General features: G+C 39.5%; 1 protein-coding gene across 2 annotated transcripts in view; it reads right to left on the bottom strand.

Annotated features, from left to right (window-relative positions):
• gramd1bb (GRAM domain containing 1Bb) overlaps positions 1 to 13,626 on the bottom strand; it is a 116,138-nt gene that overhangs the window by 85,644 nt on the left and 16,868 nt on the right. The window contains exon 1 of one of the 2 annotated variants that reach the window (XM_042222563.1): positions 8,474 to 8,566. The exons of the other annotated variant lie outside the window; for it this stretch is intronic. The gene's annotated coding sequence lies outside the window, so the exon portion shown is untranslated. Of the gene's footprint in view, positions 1 to 8,473; positions 8,567 to 13,626 lie in introns of those variants that run through there. 2 annotated transcript variants of the gene reach the window in all.

Genomic DNA, 13,626 nt, shown 5'->3' with positions numbered 1-13,626 from the left:
TTTTTATTTGTTTTTGTTTCTAATGTCTCTGTAAAGCACTTTGAATCACCTTGTTGTTGAATTGTGCTATACAAATAAACTTGCCTTGCCTTGAGTTAATCTGAGCTAGCAAGCAATCCCATGTCCCATATTTTACTTCATGAAAAGGGCTGACTCCTTCTCTTGGAAGACTTGCTGTACTCATCAAAACACCAGCTTTCATCACTTATTTAGATACTGTGCCATCTAAAAATAACCTTGTTAGACTATGGAAACAAGCACAGCTGTTCTGTGGAGCTGATTGTGAGTCAAACCTACACTTAAAGGAAATTAAGAGAGATTCAGGTGAACAACCAGACATATTTTATTCTAACCTAGATATGCTGTGACTCACATTTGTAACTAAAATAAAATATACACTCAATGGACCTGCTCTTTTTCCTGTTCGCCTTGCTGGTATTAGGTTTGACTCCATTTTCCCTTCAGAACTGCCTTAATTCTTCAAGGCATCGATTCAACCAGGACCCGGAAGCTCTCATTAGAGATTTTGGTACATATTGCCATGACAGCATCACACAGATGGCACAGATTTGATGGACTCACATCCATGATGCAAATTTCCCTTGCAAATTGCGATCTGGTGATTGTGGAGGTCATCTGAGTACAGTGAAGTCATTGTCATGTACAAGAAACCAGTTTGAAATCTGCTGACTTGTTACATGGTATCCTGCTGGAAGAAGCCATCAGAAGATGTGGTTATAAAGCGATAGGTATGGTCAGGTGGCATCTAAACAATAATCAGTTTGTAGTACGGGGTCCATAACAGAAGAAATGGTTCAAAAACATGGATACTTTCATGTGGTCATGCCAAACTTTACTTTTAACTGTACAATTTGAATGTTGCAGCAGAAAGAATTGAGAATCATTAGCTTTAGCGACATTTTTCAAATCTCCTATTGCCCAGGTCACCAACAGACAGGCCACAGTCCAGCTCAAGATCCAGAGGCTGTTCTGGAGCAGCGGTGGACTTTTAAGAAAAATATTCTAGCTAACCAATACGCTGTATCTGTCGCAGATGACAGATTATGACTCATTTTCAAAGACCAGTGAAAAGTTTAGGTTTTTATCTTTAATTTTTTTAGAGAGAGATGGGCAGCACGGTGGTTAGCACTGTTGCCACACAGCAGTCTTTCTGTGTGGAGTTTGCATTTTCTCCCCGTGTTTGCGTGGTTTTACTCCGGCTTCCTCCCACCATCCAAAGACATCTAGTTTGTGGGGATAGGTTAACTGATTAATCCAAATTGCCCATAGGTGTGAATGTGAGAGCAAATGGTTGTCTGTCCCTGTGTGTAAGCCCTGCGACAGACTGGCGACCTGTCCAGGGTGCACCCCGCCTCTCGCCCTATGACAGCTGGGATAGGCAACAGCGCCCCCCGCGACCCTGAAAAGGATAAGCGGAAGCAAATGGATGGATGGATGGATAGTTTTAGAGATATTCATGTTTAAACATTGCTTCAGATTTCAATTTGTGAAAAAAAAACATGGTGCCAAAGTGGGATGATGGTTCTTTTTTTCAAAAGAATATATCGAAAAGTATTTGATATATGAAGCTAAAATTTCACAGCGCTCATTATGTTAAAACCTTGTACCATATAATTTTCTGGTGAACCCTGCATCTTATAGTAAAAAAATATATAATATGCATTGTTGGAAAACTATTGAACAGAACGTTCTTTCTTTAACTACTTGCAGCCACTGATACAACTATTAGGCTTTATGATATGTCACCTAATGATATTTCAGGCTTTTACGTGAGGACATTTTCTCTAAATGGATTGTAATTGAATAGCCATGTTCTATAGTCCAATTTTGGTGAGCCCATGCAACCCATGTAGCCTCACTTTTCTGTTCTTAGGAGTGGTACCTAGCGTGACCCTCTGCTGGTATAGTCTTCCGTTTCAAAAACTGACATGTTGTGCATTCAGAGAGGCTCTTGCATGCCTTGGTTTTACGTTATTTGGTTGCTTCCCTATGAGCTTAATCCAGTTTGGCCATTCTCCATGTCTTTAAGCATCAACCAGGAATGTGATGATAGCAAATATTTAGTAGTCGGTACCAATAGAATAACAGGATTCTCTATACCCCAGAGATTCTATACCTTGGTGGAGTCAGACTGTTTAAAATGTTATTATATTTGGTTGATGGTTTCTGAGTAAGAAATTTCCTAGTTATCTCAAACACAGGTAAATGCTATCATTTACTTCTTCTGGTCAGATACATCACCTTATAATCACGAGCTTTCAAACAAAGTAAGAACACTACAATTTTTTGGGGGGGCATTTTGTTGTTCACAAGAAGAAAAACGTTATGTCAGTACCACAGAAGGTCATGCCAAAACCACATGCAGTGTGCAACAGGAAAAGGCAAGTGCAAGAAACTTAGATATTTTCCACAACGGAAACCCCCCATAACCTCTAGCTCAGTCAGTTCAACACCTAACACAATGCACACTTAAAACGCCCTAACCATTAAAACAACATGAAATAAAAAAATGTAGGCCAAACTTTCTTTATGCACATCCATAGGACTATATATAATATACTCCATGGAAGCTACTTAAATGGCAGGAATGCAGAAAAAAACTGAATGAGGTAAAGAAAACTGTGACTGAGAGTCATTTCCTGTGGAGTAGGAGGCATTTTCCCAGGCCTGACAACCACAGACAGTGAAGAGAACTAGGGCTGTCGGAAACCAGTAGACATGAGACGTTGAGATGCATTCAAATTGGCCTCACTAAGAACAAGCTGGGTATAGAACTGTTGAGGGCTGTTAAGCCAGGTTTAAAAACAAGAATGTGCCTGAAATATATTTGCAAAACAAAGAAAAGAATGATTAGAATCTGATCATGCTTATATGTATCATGTGTTTGTGACAAAGGCTGATCGGATACCTACAGAAAACTCCAACAGAAGACATGAAAGAGGAGTCTGGAGGTCGTCCCTTTGTTCAGCATCACACTAAATGACACTTAGTTTGCATAATCTAGTGACATGTTAATAATCAAACCTTTATTTCTGTACACATTCGGTCTTTTTGTGCATCTGTTGTTTAGGAAAGTAACCTGATTATATGTGAATGTGTCACATAATGACGCTAATTCATTTGAAGGAATTTTTAAGGCCCTGGATATTAATAGCTCAGGTGTTCTCCAACACACACATATTTTGGGATATTTTTTAGGATTAATTTTCATCCCAAGCAAGTCACTGAAACCATTTGATCAGTTAGGAAACAAATAACAATTCTAAACTTGACCAACATTAAAAGGTTTTAAGTGTAAATCAAATCATTAATAAAATTTTAGAATGCAAAGGAAAAAATAAGAACACCACGATGATCTGCTTTAGGTGTAATACTCATTTAGTACACAATGAAGTAGCAAGACTAGGATCCAGTCCTAAGTTGAAAATGACCAATTAAAACAAAGCGAGCACAGAGCAACACCGTGCATCAGAGAGCTGCTAGCTGAAAGGTCAACGATGTACTGCAACCTGTATGAACACAGACTAAAAATGCACAAACTGAGCAAGATTTCAAACTTGTACCAGCAGGAGCGCTACAAGCTGATCACACTGCTGGCAGCAGAAAGGGTTCGGGTATCCACCAAAGGATCAGCTGAAGCAGAGGGGCAGTGAAATTGTAAAGCTCGACGAGGAGAAAGAAAGTCTTTCTGCAAGGCTCAGCAAAATCTTGTGACAGACAAGCCCTGGCTGCCAAAACAGTCCTCTGAGGGAGAGCCAGAGAACAGATGCAGAAGACTGAAATACATTTTAGAAGAAGGCTGTAGAGGAACAAAACTTTTAAAAAGTGCTGTTGGAAAAAAGAAGATGCCAAAGGAAGTAAAGCAAAAAGGGAAGGAGACATGAAAATGGACGCTCATGCTGAACCACCTCTCTACACCCGTTCTCCATCTCCTTCAAATTACCTCTCCAGCCTCCCTTCCTTATACCTGTGTCTTTCCTCTTTCCTTTATCTTCCCTTTGCTCCAATCACCTCCACCCTGACCCCACTCTCCAAAACCACTTTACCTCTACTTTACTCCCTTGATTCTGCAAACCTCCATACATTTTATATACATTACCCTTTTCCTCATATTTCTATATCCAACCTAATATAAGTTATATATTATAATTATTAAAGCAAACCAATCATACTTCTGCATCTATCTACAAATTTAAGTAAACAGAATAGAGTCCAGCTGCACTAGATTGTGGCTGTTTATTAAGATGATTAAAGGTCTGAAGCACATTTGTAAAGGTTTGTAAAGAAAGATTAAGTGCTTAACGTCACTGACAGAACTGAAAAGTGCTGTGGAGTTTAATTTACGAACTCTGACAAACCACAGTGAAAAACAAAGTTCATTGCCTCCATCAGGTAGAAATTATTGCTGCAGAAAAATGCTCCCCATCAGTGTTATATGAATTAACATTACTGCTGTGAATGTTTAAGGTGGGGTTCAGTTTAAATGCCTTATATTTTGTTGACCATACAGTAATGCATCATACTCTATAAAATGACATGTTTGTAGTATGGCTGTTGTGGCTGACCACATCTCTCAAAACAGCTTTTAATGCACTGAGAAAAACAGGACTACACATTTTTAAAAAAGGCTATTGAAAGTGTCTCCATAGGTGCAGCGGTTTATGTTTGCCTACCAAACCAAACATGTAGAGATACCTACAATGGTGACCTCTTGTGAATTAGAGAGCAGCCAAAACTAGCTCATCTACAGGTGGTTTAAAAAATGAAATGATGTGTCTGGTTGAGTTTAGTACATTCAATCAATTGTGCCTGCTTCATTAAACCAGAAATCAACCTTGCCTGTCCATAAGCCGGGCTTTCCTTTCCAATGTGTTAAGGCCCAAAAAGTTGATTATGGTCATTTGGACGTAGCATTTTCAGGCCATGTCCACATTAATACGTTTTCGTTTGAAAACGCATCTTTTTCTCTCCGTTTTGGCCTTCCATCCACACTGAGACAGCCTTTTCGGGCAAGGAAAACGTAGCGTTTTGAAAACGCTCTCCAAAGTAGTTACATTTGAAAACGCCGTTTTTGCGTCGAAGTGTGGACAGCGAACCTGGAGCCTTTTCGAAAACGATGACACATTTTAGTCATGTGATGCAGTCACGTGCCCTCTGCTATCTTAACAGTAAGATAGCGGAGGGCATTATACAGCAACAGCCCTATTAAAGATTCATATCAGTCTGCACATGCTCCAGATAGCTTTTCTTCAAATTCTTTAACTCACTCGCTTTTGCAACTTTGTAAAGGGATTAACAATGAGGTGGAGTTGTTGCTGCGAGTAACACAAAAGCACAAACACTCTGTTTTTCCGCAACATTTTGTCGCAATGTTGCAAAGAGCCAGAAAGTAAATAAGCAGCAGACAGAAATGAGGCAAGTCAAATCGTCTTGCGTTTCACGCATGCGCAGTACTGGAACGTAAGCATTTTGAGACGTTTCAATGTGGGCGCACAACTCTGTGAAAATGACTGAAAACGATAGTGTGGACGTGGAGCGTTTGCAGACGAAAACGCCGTTTTCAAATTTATCCGGGCTAGTGTGGACGTAGCCTTAGTGGGAGAAACGTTTCGTCACTCATTCAAGTGACTTCTTCAGTCTCAGTAATGTGTTAAGGGTTCTCAAGATTACACTGTAGTCAGTTGATCACCTCAATCAGCCACCTCAATGCAACCATTGAGCTCACACCTTTACTCATGCAACCTCAATGGTTCACATGCTGGCACAATGGGACGATGTGTCACAAAGGATTCACATCTTCGTTTGGGAATGACCCACATCTTGTTTCACACCTTGGCTCATGGGACAACAGATGCTGAACAGTGGGTTATTGACCCACAGATCACCACCAAGAGGACAACCCCACTAGGGTTAAAAAAAAGCCCCTCGGATAAAAAGTACACACACACACACACACACACACACACACACACACACACACACACACACACACACACACACACACACACACACACACACACACACGAGGAGCAGTGAAAGCAGAGGTAGACACAGTCCCATCAAAGACCTGAGGTTTATCCAGACGATCAAAAACAACAAGATCTTCAAAGAAGGTGAAAACACATTCATCTACGAAAACGAAAGAAACCATAGATTCCAATGGATTCATATCAAGCTAGTTTCCAGCGATAGCCAGGCGAGGCCACAAGATGGAAGTAATATACAAGATGGAACCAAACAATGAATTAGACGAAGGCTGTTTGAGATCTAAGAAGAGAGATCACTTTCACTTTGGTATGTTTTAACTGATGTCTATTCGCTTGACTTGCTTGCCCTCAGAGAACACCAGTGATTCAAGGTAGAGACAGCCACTAAGCATATCACTTGCAGGCATTTAGCAGTATTACAGCAACAATTACAGCCAAATGATAACTAACTTAGTTTAGTAAGTTCCCTAAAACAAAGTCTGTCATGTCACTCTTCCTGCAGTCTTTATTTCTGCTGCTTCCTTGCCTAAACCACACAGTAGTATCATAAACCCATCTTACGCAGATTATTTCCTGCTGTGCGTTAAACGTAAGAAAGGACAGCTGTGGATAGCAACATGACTCTCCCAAAGCTGACCAAAATTCATGTTTTGAGTGACAAAGGAACAAAATCCATTACAGTCTCTCTGAGGTAATTTTGAGAAAATTGTAACAGTTTCTAAAAAAAACTAAATGTTTTAGCGGTTTTACTTCACAAGTGCTATATATGCAGTGTACTACAAATAAGTAGGTTTTTGGAAGGATACCAATTTTTGTGCTACACTTTGATACCTGACTCCCACAGCTAGGAGTTGAAGGTTTAAAGTGACCAGAAACAATCGTTTTTGTTAGAGTTTGTTTAAGAAATCAGTCTGAACCGTTCCTTTGGGAGACTTAGTCACACACACACACAGTCACACACACACACACACACACACACACACACACACACACACACACACTCTGAGTGAAAAATATTCTGTGCACACTGAGCTTTAGGCCCCCTGAAGACTTTTTTAAAACACATGCTGTGGTGATGCGCACATGCGGCACAGCAGACATGTCCTCTCAAACAGCTGGACAATCATGGTCACATTATAAAACATACCAAATAAGGATCTATATCCTTTAAGTCACCACCACATGATATTCAATGCTCACATAAGAATTGTTTTCCTCTCAAAGACCTCAGTGTAGCACCAACCACTCACTGTTGTAATATTAATGTTATATGCAACTTCTACGTGAACACTGGACTTCACACGATCTCTCTCAAAGGGTAGCCGCAGATCACCAAAAGAATGAAGAAACAGTATTAATTACTTCACTGGGACCAACTTACCTTATATAAAATAAATGACTAACACCATAGCACTCCGTGGCAAATGATTGTAACCAAAATAAGCACACAAACTACATTTCCAGCTACTGGCTAAAATGCTTTAGTTTAAAAAAAAGAAAGAAAAAAAAGATCGCAAGGACACAAAAAGGTGAACTAGGAAGACACCCGGTCTTTACTGAACCTTACAAAATCCAACTTTGGACAGCTCTAGAAAAGATTATGTGGTCAGTGGAAAAGGTGAAAGAACAAATAGGGTAGTCTGTCCTTACTGATGAGCAAATCAGTGAGAACTGAAAAATAGAAATGAAGGGAGAGTGTACAAAGCTTTCTTATAGCTTCTTGTTTCCTATACACATATAAATAAGGTCAGTTAAGTGATTTGTGGGTTTAATGCACGCGTAAAGACATTGCTGTAAGTACACAGTAAGACCAAGGTGAGAGTTGAGGTTTATAATTGAAGTGTGAGGCGAACTTAATAACAAGGCAATCTCTTTATGAAACACGATAAAAATGGCTAAAAACGTAAGAATGGTCATATTTTACTTCTATACATCTGGCAAGAAAAAGTTTACAATTTGGATGGCAAGATGGAGTCTGAGATGATGCGAGCCGGGGATCGAACCCGCATCCCTGCTCTGTGGCTATAACTAATATTATTACAGTTAAAAAGTACTGGGTGGCCTATTTCTCTTCACTGGATTCGTTGGATGCGACAACATCCAGTTTTATAACTTTCTCACAAACAGCCTCTGTCTCCGAGAGCGAGTGGCAAACTGGACAGGAACAGCAAGTGTATTATTGTGATGATCATGATTAGACTCGTTGTCTTCTCACAGCCATGTGGGAAATATAGTCTGCATTCATTCCGAATTACGGCGCGTCGTCCCTGCGGGGTAATCAGCGATCTGTTTACTCGGTTTATTCAATAAAAACTCGACAGAAGTTGTAAATTATTGACGCGCGTTGTTTCTTATTCCGCTTGTTAGACCTCTCAATGATCCTCGAAGCAGGTAACGATACAGCCAACCTCGACAATCCACCGACAACAGAAAGTGTGACGTGTTTCATCAAGGTCTGACTTTACCTTTTGTGATTCTCCGTCGCCGACTTCCACAAACTTATCCGTGCACTCGGCTGTCAGACACACACGCAGCCAGGCTGAGAGGATAACTTCACAGACGATCCTCCATGCTTACAGGTAAAACAAATCCGGTGACGTCTCCTGCTTTGCTGGCACAGCCGAACAACAAACTCAAATCAGTGCATCTCGGAGGCGGAGATCCGTTACTTCACGGATGAGAGCCGCAGAGAGCACACCACTGAGCGGTGACCTATCAGTGTCTGGCCAAACACCATTAATGACCTCCCTCCTTTTAACCTCTTAGTGGCAATCTACGTTTCTCCGTCTACATCTGCATGCTTCTATGTAACGTTATTTTGGGCTGTAACGTTCATGCATATGGAGAATATTCAGGAGATCCTCTAAATAACCGAAGCAGGTTATTATTTCTGTTATTCAGTCAGGACAAATTGTTTCATCTGCAATGTGCACATGTAAAACTGCTGAAAACAGCTGTAGCCCAGCAAAGTTTTAGTCTTTTATTAATTTAGAGGTTTTAATTGGCTTATGAGACACAACAATGCTGAAAAAATAATGCAAATGTGTCTCCATCGTCTTTAATATGACACACACAGATCATCACTGGCACAAACGACCAGTTTTTGGTTGTCACATAACTTCAAAACAATTAACATGTTTTATTAAGTAGTATTTATATCCTACCTAAAGGTTCTAACCTTTGTTGTGTCATCACAGGCCATTCATCCTATAAAGTAATCCAACAGGTATCCTGTTGCTCAAAAAGCATTTAGAGGCAGAACATCGAGCAACATCCAAAGTCCATGTTCGCTTTACCTGTTCATTTTCACGTGAAACAGAAGCACAATAGAAGAAGATTACAGTCAACTCGTTATGTCTTGTATCATGAGGTCTGACCTTCTCTGCCTCCTTGGGAACAAAAGATTAAAGGTTACGGACAAACAATGTGGGCAGTCCGTCTGCCAGCGTCTGCTCAAACGGTGTGTGTTTACTGTATGCATTTGTGCGTTTCCACACATTCCACAGAAAGAGTGTGACTTTTTTCTGTGGCCTCGTGCATGCAAAAGACTATTTGTTTCTGTCTGGCAGAAACAATTTGCTTCTTGGATTCTGTGGACAGCCGAAACAATGTTTCTATTGATTAGAGAGTGACAGAGGAAGAAAGAGAGAGAGAAAAAGACAGGCAGTCCAACAGATGAGACAGAGACAAATCTACTGTAACTATCTGATTACAGTCGACACCATTCACTGTCAAAAGGGCAAAAAGCTTCTGGGAAAGCTGACTGGAAACACTCAGATCTGTCAGTTTGCTAAGTGGGCTGCAAATGGCCTTTCTATCACGGTGATACTGTGTACAGATTTATAATATATTTGCACTAATATTTTTATATTTCCCAAAGACTTATTCAAATTTCTGTAGATTCTACCTTTTTGTTTTTTAATTTAATCATTTCTCTGCAATTTCTTTCTATGGAAAAACACAGATCTTTTAATCCCATCTTGCCTAGAAAAATAAGGGGAGTAAAATCAGCCATGTGTGATGTTATGTATGCAACATCTACTTGCATGAAGCTCAGTCTAATGCCTAGAGCCAGAGAAGGATGGTACATATAGGAAATTAGTCTCACAGGTGAAAATCACCTAATGAAATTAAGACAGCAAAGTAAATCAAATACTTGACTTAAGGGTGATTTATTAGGGCAGGGATAGCTCAGTAGGTAGAGTGGTGGCCCCTGATTGCAAGGTCGGGGGTTCGGCTCCCCTGAACAGCCACCCTGAGGTACCCCTGAGCAAGGTACCGTCTCTACACACTGCTCCCCGGGCGCCCAATGGCTGCCCACTGCTTCACTGAGTGAATGGGTTAAATGCAGAGAGGAATTTCCCCACGGGGATCAGTAAAGTACACTTACTTTCTTTCTTAACTGCAGCAAATTTACACTAAACTGGAAAAAAATTGAATGTTTATTGAAGCGTCTGACAATAAAAACAAACAAACTAGATATTAATTTGCATATATGAATTTTAATTTGTATCATATCTGCTACATCTGGCATTTTCACTGGAAAAAAATCAATCACACTGATGATGTTGAAGTTTATTAAACTCACAAAAACAGTTTGTATCAAATATGATACAATAGGCATTAACGGGTTAAAAGAGGGCATTACATTTAGTCCACTGTGCATTGCAGTCACTCACTTAGACACACTGTTTGTGTCTAAGTGACTGAATCCATGATAGAAAGGTGCACTACTGTGTTTGTTAGGTTGAGGCCTAAAATAGCTACAGTTTGATAAGACTCCAATTACACTGTGAAAGTGTGCTGCTACATTCAGGCAGAGCTCGGTAGGAAATCACTGTCGGTGCTGTTGTACTGTGCAATCACTGAGATTAATTCATGTCGCACACTCTGACCGCCATTCATTCATACATAAAATTCTGCCTTAGTTATCCATTAATACACCTGTACTGAGTGGCTGTGGTGCCTTTTGCATACAAATACTGGACAAATAAGTTCATTTTAGTGTAAAAATAATTCCTGAATTAATTTACAAATTTACAATTTTATCTGATTAGCCGTCTGTGTTTTGTAATAGATGCATTACACGACACTTTCAAAATCTCCCCAAATTATACACATTATCCATACTATCCATAGTATTATCCATATGATGTAGAGTGCACTACTCCCTTCTCACAATTATGAATTATGAATGCAAAGTGTCACAGACTGTTGCTACATATAGTGATACTGATCATGATTTTATTCCCATTTTAGAGGAAAAGGATGGTCGAGGGAGCCGTAGCACCTGCCTTACTGATGTATCGCAAGGTATGGCTTCAAAGCTTGAACACTGTTATTTTGTCCTCTGTCCATGTATGTGCTAATGAGTCTATTCAAGATGACCTGATGACTTTGACATACCCTTTAATGTCACAACTCACTGCTTTGCTGGGTAGAAATTTGTCACTTCCTTTCAACTTTATCTCTTCATCTCTTCTCCTCTTGCTATACCCGCTTATCTGATTAATGTTTTATCATTTTTGTTGCCTTGGATGTCAGCTAGTTTAACTAAATTTCTAGTGTGGTGAGCAGTGTGATTTTATATATACATTAGATGTAGTAAATTAATGTGTATAATGATACTGGACCACCATGCGGCACTGGATAATTCTGTTTGTTTATATGTGAAAAGAAAGAATGCAAAAGAAAAACCCTGAGCAGGAGAAAGTAAGAAAAACTCTGGCACAGTGGTATTAAGTCTGCAGACCTTACAATCATGGTAAAGTAAGTACGCTGTAAAACAACTAGCAATTGTTGATCTCAGTAAACATTTTCAGATTTATTCAGAAATAAAAACATCATCTTATAGTTGAACTAATAGGTTTTTTCAAAGCTGTATAGCAACGATTTCTGAGTTACACAGAAGACTACTACAAAAGCAGACTGCCAAAGCCACAGATAACACTTCAATTGTTGGGGCACAGTTCAAACAAAAAAACAAAAGGTTTTAATGACAGGCCTGATCATTGGTTCATGGTTGCATCATGAATTGCATGATACGATGATCGCATCATCTTATGAATAATCTGTAAAGATCATAACATTCATTTTACTCAATAACAGCTCCAGGTATGCATTTAGTTAAGAGAAGATGAACTGTGACGTGATGTTGCAATCATTTCAGCAAGCTAACAGCCGCTGTGAACTGACAAGTTCAATCTTTAAAACTTTAGGCTTTTAAGTGACACTTTAAGTGACAATTACATATATTTTAATCAAATTTCAAAATAGGAAATTTAGTAGGAGTTGAAATATACTCAAAATTTCATTCAACAGTATAATATAACACACCTATGTTTAAATAGCATTCCTTAAACGCAACTATAGCAACATGAATTACCTAGTTTTGCCCAGGTAAAGTGATAGAGCTTTCATTATACAGTGGTTAATTATAAGTGCTTTTTCTACTCTACTTGAGCCCTCAGAGTGCTTTGTACAACTTGTCTCATTCACCTGTCACACACATTGATACAAGCACATTATTTCCATACATGCTTTCCATCAAGCATTCACACACACATTCAAACTCTGATGGATGCACTGGGGAGCAACTTGATGTTCAGTATCTTCCTTGAAGATACTTTGACATGAAGACTGGAACAGCAGCCAGGAACTGAACCATCATCATCAGCTATTTTTGAGTTTTCTGGGCTCCCCTTTGTTCATGCAGTATACAGTATGCTCTAGAATGATATCTTTCACTCACTATTTGGCAGATCCAGAAGAATGTTATTTTTTCCTCCCGCCCCCTCAAAAAAAAGAAAAGAAAACAAAAAACAGCTGATTCATGAAAAGACTCCCCTGCATTTGTTTGTACAAGATATGAGGTAATGAACATACAGAACAAGTGTTGGGTAGAGACAATTTGGCTTAGTTTCCATGGCAACAATGGGAAGATGAATGACTGATCACTGCTATAATTAATAACGTTAACATCAGATTATTAAAGTTTGCTCACTAATTTGATTTCCTTGACAAATAGTTTTAAATTATCTGTATTTCAATAAATAACTTTAGCAGGATGTTTTTGCTGACGACATCCTTAATGCACTGTTTACTTCTTCATGTCAGAGGAGGTTTTGCTTTCCCTCTTGAGTACAAGTACATACGCACGCAAAACTACAAAACTACACATACGCACAAATGAATGATAATCAAATTCCAGAAAGTAATTATGACTGGTATGATTTTGCAGTCAGGAAATCATATGCTTGCTGCCACTTCAGAGTGTGTGTGAATTACACCCAGAGCTTCTAAAGACGAACGTGAAAATCTGCCAAACCTTGCATACCTCTTTAATGTCAGTCTGTGGTTTAAGGTTTATCAATAATCCATGTCATTCATATCTATGGACATTCATTTGCAAATAAAGACAGATAACTGAAAATTTGTGGACCTGTGCTGGGGTCCACCAAGGGTCAGCTCTGTCACCCCTCCTCTTCATTCTATGTATGGATACCATCACGGCCAACCTCCAGTTACCTCATCCATGGTCTCTCCTCTTTGCCGATGATGTATTCCTTGCCAGCAAAGACAGAGAAGAGACCCAAACGACGACGCAACTCTGGAAGAC

This window comes from Haplochromis burtoni, unplaced genomic scaffold (genome assembly GCF_018398535.1).
Source record: "Haplochromis burtoni strain Fernald_Lab_line unplaced genomic scaffold, NCSU_Asbu1 Contig_88, whole genome shotgun sequence".
Taxonomy (NCBI): Eukaryota; Metazoa; Chordata; class Actinopteri; order Cichliformes; family Cichlidae; genus Haplochromis; species Haplochromis burtoni.
Note: the sequence above shows the minus strand (reverse complement) of the source record. Positions and strands in the feature narration are given on the sequence as shown.